This window comes from Mustela erminea, chromosome 13 (genome assembly GCF_009829155.1).
Source record: "Mustela erminea isolate mMusErm1 chromosome 13, mMusErm1.Pri, whole genome shotgun sequence".
Classification (NCBI taxonomy): Eukaryota; Metazoa; Chordata; class Mammalia; order Carnivora; family Mustelidae; genus Mustela; species Mustela erminea.
In genome coordinates, this window is record NC_045626.1 from 51895093 (window position 1) to 51906609 (window position 11517).

Sequence of the window (11517 nt, forward strand, 5' to 3'; positions counted from 1 at the left end):
GCACTCAAGGAAGAATTCCATGAAAGCAGACCAATGGGAATTATGGCTAGTGTAGAGGCAAGAGGCTGCTCAACATAGATGGAAGATCTAAGGGGAGACTCACCTCAGACACCCACAAGCTGTTTCTTGCACTTCCATGGATACTTTACTCTATGAGGAGATTTTGCCACATAGGGAGAGAATAACAAAATCATACTAAATGTAAGATACCATGTACTTCCCCTTCCTGTTGTGGTTGGCTTTGTGCTAGAACACACCTTGAGGAATTTGCTTTGAGGAAGCAGTTTCTTTCTCAGGCAAGCAAAATTAGAGACAATACACTATCTACTATAAACTTCCTTTTTTAAAAAAGATGTTATTTATTTATTGGAGAGAGAATAAGCTAGAGAGAGAGTAAGCCAGAAAGAGAGAGAGAGCACAAGCTGGAAGAGAGACAGAGGGAGAGGGAGAAGCAGACTCCCCAGCAAGCATGGAGCCCGATGCAGGACTCGATTCCAGGACTCTGAGACCATGACCCAAGCCAAAGGTAGATGCTTAACCATCTGAGCCACCCAGGCACCCCTAAACTTCCTTTGTTCTGAAAAAGCAACAGGTTGGGCAGATTTAGTTTTGTAATGTCAGGCAAAAATGTTTTCTAAAATGGGAAGGGTTGAGATACCGTGAATCTAAAAATCTAAAATATTCATGAGACCCTATAAAATACCGTGTGTGTGTGTTGTGTGAAGTTGTGACTCTACTCAACTTCTTTCTTCCTCTTTGAGAAGCCTTTTTTTAGGTTTAGATCACAGGAACAGGAGGAGGGACACACCCAACAGCTGTAGAAGCAGGAAGCATCTACTCTAAAACTGAAGAACAAAAACATGAAAATTGAGAGTGTTTGTACATATTTTGTTCCAACTAACTCTCTTTAAAAAGTCCATATTTCAAAAAAAAATTTTTTTTTAAAGTCCATATTTCATCAGTGTATGATGGAGAACGGAGATACTTGGTTCTCTTTGTGCAATGTATCCAGCATGATGTAAGCAGTTTTATCTTTGCAAATTTATTGTTTCCTTTAGAGAGTATTTCTTTTCTAGATCACATTCCGGAAGCATTAGGAGCTAAATCCCATTAGGCAGCAGGGAGGCAATTAATTACAGGAGTGATGTTTACCTCATGCTGAAGGAGGGTCTGTGAAGAGGAACAGGTCTGAGCTTGGCTGAGGTCAGCATGAACTAAATTACTGATGAGACCATTTAGAACTAAAAAATAAAGATGTTGAGGAAGGTGAAAAAATACAAATAGTCCTTGTTTTTCATAATTTATGTGGTTACGTAAAAGTAAATGAGCTACTTGTGTATCTCTGGAAGGGTTGCTGATTCCCACCTTTATGACAGGCCCGCTGCCTTATAAGGGGAGAATGAGTAGTAACCAGTTTTCAGGGAAAAGCTTCTCTTTCAAGAAAGTGAAACCTAGATAGGAAATGGAAACAGTCCAACGGGGGAATTTGTCTTTCTCTTTGAGTTTTCTTTGGGAACTGTATTGAAAGTAAGGTAGAAATGTTTGAGAGACTGTTGATTGCTAGGGGAAGACTACCTCTGCATATCTGAAGGCAGGGGCTGTGAGCTGCAAATGAGTCACTGGTATTTTGTAAATCAGACTATATATTCTTTTTTATATTCATCACCCTTTTGTTCCCTCTGGTCCAATCTTTCTCAAAATTTGGTATTTGGACTACCTCCACTAGAATCACCTGGAAGTTGTTAGAAGTAAAGATTCCTAGTCCCATACAGTATGGGCACACCTCGGAGATATTGTGGATTCTGTTCCAGTCACCACAATAAAGTGACTATTGCATTAAAGGAGGTCAAATGAATGTTTCGGTTTCCCAATGCCTCTAAAAGTTATGTTTACACTATACTGTAGTCTATTAAGTGTACAATAGCATTATGTCCAGAAACAAGGTACATATCTGAATTTAAAAATACTTTTTTTTAAAAGATTTTATTTATTTATTTGACAGACAGAGATCACAAGTAGGCAGAGAGACAGGCAGAGAGAAGGGGGAGGCAGGCTCCCTGGGATCATGACCTGGGCTGAAGGCAGAAGCTTTAACCCACTGAGCCACCCAGGCACCCCTAAAAATACCTTATTGCTAAAAAGAAAAAAAAAATCAAGCTAACCATCACCTGAGCTTTCAGTGAGTCATAATCATTTTGTGGGTGAAGGGTCTTTCCTCTGTGTTCATGGCCATTGACTCATTACAGTGGTGGTTGCTGAAGGTTGAGGTAGCTAAGGCAAATTCTTAAAATAAGGCAGCAATGAAGTTTGCCACATTAATTGACTCTTCCTTTCATGAACGATTTCTCCGTAGCATGCATGCTGTTTTGATAGCATTTTACCCACAGTAGCACTTCTTTTTTTTTTTTTAAGATTTTTTATTTATTTATTTGACAGAGATCACAAGTAGGCAGAGAGGCAGGCAGAGAGAGAGGAGGAAGCAGGCTCCCCGCTGAGCAGAGAGCCTGACGCGGGACTCGATCCCAGGACCCTGAGATCATGACCTGAGCCGAAGGCAGCGGCTTTACCCACTGAGCCACCCAGGCGCCCCCACAATAGCACTTCTTTCCAAATTGGGAGTCAATCCTCTCAAACCCTGTTGCTGCTTCACCAGCTAAGTTTATGGAATATTCTAAGTCCTCTGTTGTCATTTGAACAACGTTCACAGCATCGTCACCAGGAGTAGATTCCACCTGAAGGAAACAGTTTCTTTGTTCATCCATCAGAACCAACCCCTCATCCACTAAAGCTCTGTCATGAGCTTGCAGCAATTTGGTCCCATCTTCAAGCTCCACTTGTAATTCTAGTTCTCTTGCTATTCCCACCACAACTGCAATGACTTCCTCCATGGAAATCTGGAACCCCTTAAAGTCATCCCTTAGAGTTGGAATTAACTTCTTCTACATTCCTGGTAATTTTAATATTTTGACCTTTTCCCATGAATCACAAATGTTCTTAATGGCATCTACAATAGTGAATCTTTTCCAGAAAACTTTTCATTGACTTTGTGGCTAGATGCATCAGAAGAATCACTGTCTGTGGAAGCTATAGCCCTATGAAATGTATTTCTTCAATAATAAGACTTGAGTCGAAATTACTCCTTGATCCATGAGCTGCCAAATGGATTTTATGTTAGCAGGCATGAAAACAACATACATTCAAGTGCATATCTCCATCAGAGTTCTTGGCTCACCAGGTGCATTATTAATACGTACTATTTTGAAAGGAATCTTTTCTTCTGAGCAGTGGGTCTCAACAGTGGGTTTAAAAGATTCAGTAAGCCATGCTATAAATAAATGCACTGTCATCCAGGCTTTTTTCTTCCACTTAGAGAGTAAACACATAGTAAACCTAGAATAATTCTTTTTTTTAAGATTTATTTACTTATTTTCGATAAAGAGAGAGAGCATGAGCGGGGGAAGCAGCAGAAGAAAAGGGAGAAAGTCCTCAAGCAGTCTCCCTGCTGATCATGGAATCTGATACAGGGCTTGATCCCAGGACCTGGAGATCAAGCTGAAAGCAAGAGTTGGACGTTTAACCAACTGACCCACCAGGTGCCCTAACTTAGCATTATTCTTAAGAGACCAAGAATTTTCAGAATGGTAAATGAGCATTGACTTCATTTTAAAGTCACCAGCTGCAGTAGCCCCTAGCAAGAGAGTCAGCCTGTCCTTTGGAGCTTTGAAGCCAGGCATTGCCTTCTTCTTTCTAGCTATGCAAGTCTTAGATGGCATCTTCTTTCAGTAGAATGCTATTTGGTCTACACTGAAAATCTGTTTTTTAGGGTAGCCACCCTCACTGATTATCTTAGCAACATTGTCTGGATCACTTGCTGTAGCTTCTCCATCAACATTTGCTGCTTCGCCGTGCACTTGATGTTACAAAGATGGCCTCTTTCCTTAAACTCCATGCTCCAACCTCTGTTAGCTACAAACTTTTCTACTGCAGCTTCCTCACCTCTCTCACCCTTCACAGAATTAAAGAGGTAGGGACTTGTTCTGGATTAGACTTTGGCTTAAGGGAATGTTGTGGGTGGTTTGATCCTCTATCCAGATCACTCAAACTCTCCGTATCAGCAACAAGACTATTCAGCTTTCTTATCACTCATGTGTCCACTGGGCTAGTGCTTTTAATTTCCTTCAAGAACTTTTGCTTTGCATGTATAACATGGCTAAATGGAGCAAGAGATCTAGACTTTGGCCTGTCTCATCTTTCAACATGCCTTCCTCACGAAGCTTAATTGTTTCTAGCTTTTGATTTCAAGTGAGAGATGTGAGACTCTTCCTTTCCCTTGAACACTCAGAAGCCATCGTAGGGTAATAAGTAGACTTAATTTTAAAATTGTTGTGTCTTGGGGAATAAGTCTCAAGAAAAGGGAAGGAGACAGGAACACTGGTGGTTGTAGCAGTCAGAACACACACAACATTTGTCATATAAGCTTGCCATTTGAAATGTGCACAGTTCATGGTGTCCCAAAGTAATTATAATAGTAACATCAAAGATCATTCATCACAGATCACCATAACAAATACGATAATGAAATACTTTGAAATACCGCAAGAATTACCTAAATATGACACAGAGACAAAAAATGAGCAAATGCTGTTGGAAACATGGCATCAACAGACTTGTTCTATGTAGGGATGCCACAAACCTTCAATCTGTAAGCAAATAAACAAAACACAGTATCTGTGAAATGCAGTAATGTGAAGCATGATGAGATGAGGTACGCCTATACTTGACTAATTTAAAATCGCTGGACATGAAACCTAGAAATCTGTGTCTCAAACACCCCTCACAGGGATTTTTTTCTTCTGCATACTAAAGTCTGATCACCCCAGCAGGATCTCAGTTGTGCTGCCAGCGATTAAGGAGAAGATCTGTGTTCACAACAGTGATAGAACTGTAAAGAGGGAACTGGTGGTGAACACAACATAAAGAGATTCCCAAGTGGAAGATTGGAGCTTTACTATTTAGCTTTTTTATAGAGCCTGTGTGTAAATTCACCTCCTATCGCCAACTGAGAAGACTTACTTTGTTATTGCAGGCGATGGTAATTTCCTGTAGACTTTGACTCTTTCTTTCTAGAGAAGTTTACACATACCTTATCTTTGGTTTGCCATCAGACGAAGTCTGAAACTTTCAAGTTGGGCTGGTGTTAAATTCTTATGAAGGTGTTTTGCTTTAAGCCAGACAATATCGTTCTGCTACCATTTGAGTAGGCTCTCTCTTGGGTATTTTGGTTCTGTCTTCTCCAGGTAATACAATGACTCCTCCCTCAACAACATTTTATTTGGAGCCAATGTCAAAGGTTGGAAACTAATGACCTAGACTGCCTGACCACTCACACAGGACTGAAGGGAGACTCAGAAAGAGCAAATACTTCCTTCTTCAATATTTTCTCGCTGCCTCACTTACCTGCCATGTCCGGCCTACTATATGCTCACACACTGTCCGTCCCGCCCTCCTGCCTCCTCTCCTTCCCTCTGCATGAGGTATGTCACCACTAATCTATAAAAGCAAAACTCACACTTCGTACTGCTTCTATGATTAAGCATATCACATACTATAGTTAGAAGCAAAATTAAACCATTTGGCACTGCTGGATAAACTGAAAACACTAGGGTCATCCTGACTTGTTCTGGTCTCCAGAATAATAAACCCTGGGAAGTTTCTTGCAAACCTGGATTCTCTAAAAAAAAAAAAAAAGAAGAAGTTGTCCCTCACCCCCCACCCCCCATCCCAACTATGAACAGACTAAAGTGATAGCCTGGTACCCTTGGTACCCTTGATAATTTAACCTTTCTTTCCCTTTAAGTGTGTTTTGAATTTGGTGAGCCAATCTTTCTGGCTTCCTCAGAAAGTCTGACACCTTGCCCTGACGATGAGTAAAGTTTGTCCTTCCTTTCCTAAATGTGACAGTCTCTTCAGTTTTCCTTTGGTGTTCCCTTCCAGCCCTTTCTATTGTGCCTTCCAGAAACCCTTCCACTGCACTAAGGTTACTTCAATTTTTTTCCCATCTCAATAAAAGCAACATTATTCAGCCAGTGGCCTGAACCCAAAACCTAATAGTCATTTTTGACTCCTACCTCTCCTCATTCCCTTCTCTTATATCCTAAAAGCCTTTCATAGGCTTTTAAAATCCTATGAAAGGCTTTTAGGATATATGGACTATATTCATAACAGAATCATGATCTCTTTATTTATTAATCCATTTATTTATGTATGTATGCAAGTTTTTAGTTTTAATCTATTGCAATTTGAAATAATCTTTATTGAGATATAATTCACATACCATAAAATTCACCCATTTAATGTGTACAGTTCAATGGTTACATGTATATTCGCAGGGTTGTACAACCACAGTCTAACCTTAGATATTTTTATCACCCAAGAAAGAAATCAGCACCCTTTAGCCATTAACTATAATCTCTCACTTGGGTTCCCATAACAGTCTCCAGTAAGTTGTGGTCCATTCTCCATGCTACAGTCAGAACTTTCTTCTTTTTTTTTTTTTTCAAGATTTTATTTATTTATTTGACAGAGATCACAAGTAGGCAGAGAGGTAGGCAGAGAGAGAGGAGGAAGCAGGCTCCCCGCTGAACAGAGGACCCGATGTGGGTCTCAATCCCAGGACCCTGGGCCGAAGGCAGAAGATTTAACCCACTGAGCCACCCAGGTGCTCCCAGAGAGAAATTTCTAAGGGGCAAATCTAAGTGTGCCTTATCCCAGATTAAAAACCTTCCATAGTTCTATACTCTCATTGTTGTCCTGGCACAGGACAAAACCTTGAAGTTGAATCTAGGGCCATTAGGTACTAACTCTTTTTCTAAATTCAGGGTTAAATAGTATTTTGGAATCATCTGGGGACCATGTGTCTCTTCAGAAAATTGACAAACCCCAGGAATGTGTATGACAGTGTTGATATGTGCTCAGATATGTTCTCCCCCTCTCCTGGAGAAAAGATGATAAATTGCATTAGATTTTCCAAGGTTTAAATTATCTAGAAGAGAAGATTAACTATATATAGTTTTACTCATCTTATAGTTTTGTATTGTTTGTAGTTTTATTACACTTATGGAGTGGAAGACACAATCACATTTTCAGATTTGAGGATTCTAAAGCTCTTTCCTGCCTGGGACATGTCAAGGGTATATGCAGTCCAGGGCATAAAAAGTCTTACTTGGGGAAATAAAGTCTAAAGTGAGCCTTGTTAGTTAAACAATGGTAGAGGAGAGAGCTAGAAGAGCCACAGAAAGGGAAAAGGAGTCTATTGGAGGAGGGGAGTGCAATGCCAGCACCACGGTGAGTCTGATTCTTATACCCTGAGTGTAGGGTAGAGGATGCTTTTTTGTTCATCTTCAAACCCCTAGGCCTTGGCACACAGTATACATAGGATTAGCAGTGAGTGCCAAATGGATTAATAAACAAATGAATACATCTAATAAGGCATCCCAGTTATTTATGTTTCGGTGCCTGTTTTATTCATCTCTGATTCATTAATCTTACATGCAGTACTTGTTGAATAGCCCTCAGGTGCATAGCTAGATAGAGGCTAGCTCACTCATAGCTCCCTTCTCTTGTCCTTAACCACCATGGTGAGTCTTAAATGCTGTACAAGTAAACATACGCTCCTCCTCCAAGGCTTCTCAGAGGCTCGCAAACCACAGCTCCTTTTCTGATAATTAGTTTCATTTCTTCTCGGTTAGCCACACCTCTTATGGGTAAGCAACATTTTCCTGAAGCTGTGAAGTTTAAATATTCAAACCTTTGTATTTTAGGTGAATAGAGACGTTGTATCTAATGTATTTAAAAGAGTGCAGTAAGTGTGTACTTTTGAATCTGCCATGGTGCCTCGTGTCTTAATGGTGATAGATGCCATCTGAAGAAAATCTTGATGTGTTTGCCAAAACAGTACTTTGCCTCTGACTTCTAGTTGATCAAAACAGATTTCATTAAGACTGAAACTTTCAGAAAAAACAACCAATTTTGCCTAAAGTTTAAACAACACTGACAAATACTAGAATTTATTTTGAATTAGATTTATGATTCTTTACCAGAGTATAAGTTTTCAAAACAATGACACAGCTTAATACCTTTCTACAGTTTTAGAGGATTTCAAGAAAATTTGATGCTTGGTGTGAATATATGTAGAGGCAATATAGGGAACTGAATTAATGGAAAAAAGTGGTTCATGGGTCACCTGGGTGGCTCACTAGGTTAAGCATCTGCCTTCAGCTCAGGTCATGATTCTGGGGTCCTGGAATCGAGTCCCATATAGGGCTTCCTGCTCAGCAGGGAGCCTGCATCTCCCTCTCCCTCTGCTGCTCCCCCTGGTTGTTCTCTCTCTTTCTCTCTCTCTGTCAAATAATTAATAAAATCTTTAAAAAATATGGTTCAGTTCACAATTGCATATGAATCCCAAATGAACTTATCCATAGTGTTTAAATGCTTACACTTCAGAGTCAAATAAATTTGGATTTTAGTCCCAGCTCTGTCAATTACTAAACATACGACCTTGGCCAAGTGATCTGCCTTTATGTCTCAGTACAGAAATAGTATTTGTCTGACAGAATTAATTGAAATAAGTGCCTCAGTTACACATTAATGGCAGTTATCATCAAGACAACGTTCACACTAAGAATATTAATTTGCAATGTATCAGTCGTGGTTTTTAGTTGCAAGGGAAAAATACGATCTCTAGCTCTTGTAAAATCAGACACAATATTTTTGACTTGGAATGTATGTAGCTTGTGGATTTCCTGGGAAGTTGGCTTACCTGACTTGAGAGCTACATAGCCAAAAGCATAAGGAGAATCAAGAGCTGCTTCCATGAGAACCCCACTGCCAGCTGCCCCTTGCACAGTGGACACTACCCTGGCTCTACCCTGGGCTAAGAGTGCCTCTGTTGCCTCCACTAGCTGGATGCTGTGGTTGCTGCCCCATTAATGTCTGATTGGTTACATGAGTGTATCAAGAGGCCTGGGAGACTAGAACAAGGAGTTTTTGACATGCACAGCCACACCTTCAGTCAGAGATGGGCTCTGTCTGGCACCTACATTTATATGATGGGGAATCCTCCAAACATAGGAGCCTGAGAGGCTGAGTAGCCAAAAATACACAAGTATGCATTATCCTTCCTAGAGAGCCACAAATTTTAGAGATTGCCTTGACTCCTCTCTTTTCCCCATACTCCAAACTGCTGACAAGTCTGTCAGCTTCACCTTCAGAATACATCAGAACATGATCACTGTGCCTCAGCTCCACCATTACCAGCCTAGAGCAAACCCTTATTATCTCCGCCCTGGATTATTGAATCAGCCTCCAGTCATTAAGCCTCTTATAGTCTATCTTCAAAATAGCAGTCAGAGTAGTTCTCTTAAAGAATATGTCAGGGGGCACCTGGGTGGTTCAGATAATTGAGCATCTGCCTTCATCTCAGGTCATGAGAGCCCCAGGCCGGGCTCCCTGCTCAGTGGAAAGTTTGCTTCTCCCTCTGCCTTTTCACCTCCACTTGTGCTCTCTCTCTGTCTCTATTTCTGAAATGAACAAATAAAAATCTTCAAAAACCTCTGACTTAAAAAAAATATGTCTGACCATATCATTCCCTTGCTCAAAGTCTTCCAATACTTTCCCTTTTGTTCAGGGTGAATGCCAAAATTATATAGTAACCTACAAGGCCCTTTCTATTAGTCCTTCTCTGCCCCATTCATCTCTCTATTATTATTATTCTCACTCTCTATTACTCTATCACAATGCCCATGATGTTCAAAACTCAGGATCTTTGCACTTGTTTTTCCCTCTACCAAGAACATTTTTTCTCATTGATCTTTACAACTTATTCCTTTATTTCCTTCAGCTTTCTTCTCAGATATCATCTATCAGAAAATGTTCTCTGACTGTTATATAAAATTGTGACCCTAGTGGCCCCCAGGACTCCAGTCCTTTTAGATGTTTCTTCATAGCACACTAATCACCATCTGACATTCTGTATATTTCATTGTTAAATTGTTTCTGCCTTCCCCTACTGAATATGAGCACCATGAAAACAGGAAATTGATTTATGTCCTCGACATCTAGTTGGCACACAAAAAATATTTGATGAATGAATGAATGATAATAGATCTTTAATTATCACTTTATCTTCTAAATAAGATACATAAGGTACACCACTTACTATACAAAATGTATAAAAGAGTGTCTGCACAAAATGTCATCCTTCTTTTACATGTTGCCCTAGTCATGTTTTTAAGATAGATCTTGTTATGCCACTCACACATACATACATACATACATACATACATTTTCTCTAACTTCTTACTGCTGATAGGTGTGTTTCTCAATTTGGGGTATGAGAAGTTGGAAAAATCACAAAACAAAGTAATACATCATTCTAGTCTAGAGTGTCAAATTTTACTTTTAGCATTTGAGGGAGAAAGTTTCTAATTTTATTCCTCTTAAAAATGGGTGGCTCGGGCGCCTGGGTGGCTCAGTGGGTTAAGCTGCTGCCTTCGGCTCAGGTCATGATCTCAGGGTCCTGGGATCGAGGCCCGCATCGGGCTCTCTGCTCAGCAGGGAGCCTGCTTCCCTCTCTCTCTCTCTGCCTGCCTCTCCATCTACTTGTGATTTCTCTCTGTCAAATAAATAAAATCTTTAAAAAAAAAAAAAAAAAAAAATGGGTGGCTCAGTGGGTTAAGGCCACTGCCTTCAGCTCAGGTCATGATCCCAGGGTCCTGGGATAGAGCTCTCTGCTGGGCGGGGAGCTTGTTTCCTCCTCTCTCTCTGCCTGCCTCTCTGCTTACTTGTGATCTCTGTCTGTCAAATAAATGAATAAAATCTTTAAAAAAAAAGTTTGCCACATGCATGCTAATATAGAAATTTATATTTGTATACAAAATAATATACAAATTTAGTTCAGTTGGGTAGAAATCATGAAAATCCATGAAGGGAAAAAAAATCTGTATAAGCAGTAAGTGATTAGAAAATTTGTTCCTTCTGTGTTGTTAGGTAAACTTGTCTGTGTTGTAATTGAATCAGAAAGCACAGGGTAGTTAAGAACAATATGAAAAAGGATTTGGGGGAAATCTCATAATGAGCTTGATGTGGAGGCAGATAACAGTTTTCCGAGCATAGCTAAGTCTTTAGTAGTAAGCAATACCAGTCAATTTTAAAAGCTTATACAGTACTTATTAAACTATGGGTTTCGCTACTGTAGAAATGGCAATTAAATACAATGTCAAGTGTCTCTCTCTCTCTTTCTCTCCCTTTTAAGATTTTATTTATTTATTTGACAGAGCACAAACAGGGGGAACGACGGGTAGAGGGAGATGCAGGCTCTCTGCTGAGCAAGGAGCCTGATGTGGGACTCCATCCCAAGACCCTGAGATCATGACCAGAGCTGAAGGCAGACACTTAACTGAGTGAGCCACCCAGGCATCCTTCAAGTATCTCTTATATGAGAAAATACTAAGCAAAAAG

General features: G+C 40.1%; 1 protein-coding gene and 1 pseudogene across 1 annotated transcript in view; one reads left to right on the forward strand and one right to left on the reverse strand.

Annotated features, from left to right (window-relative positions):
* NDC80 (NDC80 kinetochore complex component) overlaps positions 1-10551 on the forward strand; it is a 66593-nt gene extending 56042 nt beyond the window's left edge. Inside the window, exon 18 of the mRNA XM_032310604.1 lies at positions 10511-10551. The gene's annotated coding sequence lies outside the window, so the exon portion shown is untranslated. The remainder of the gene's footprint in view (positions 1-10510) is intronic.
* LOC116571496 lies at positions 835-4349 on the reverse strand (annotated as a pseudogene).
* Positions 10552-11517: the final 966 nt, after the last annotated feature.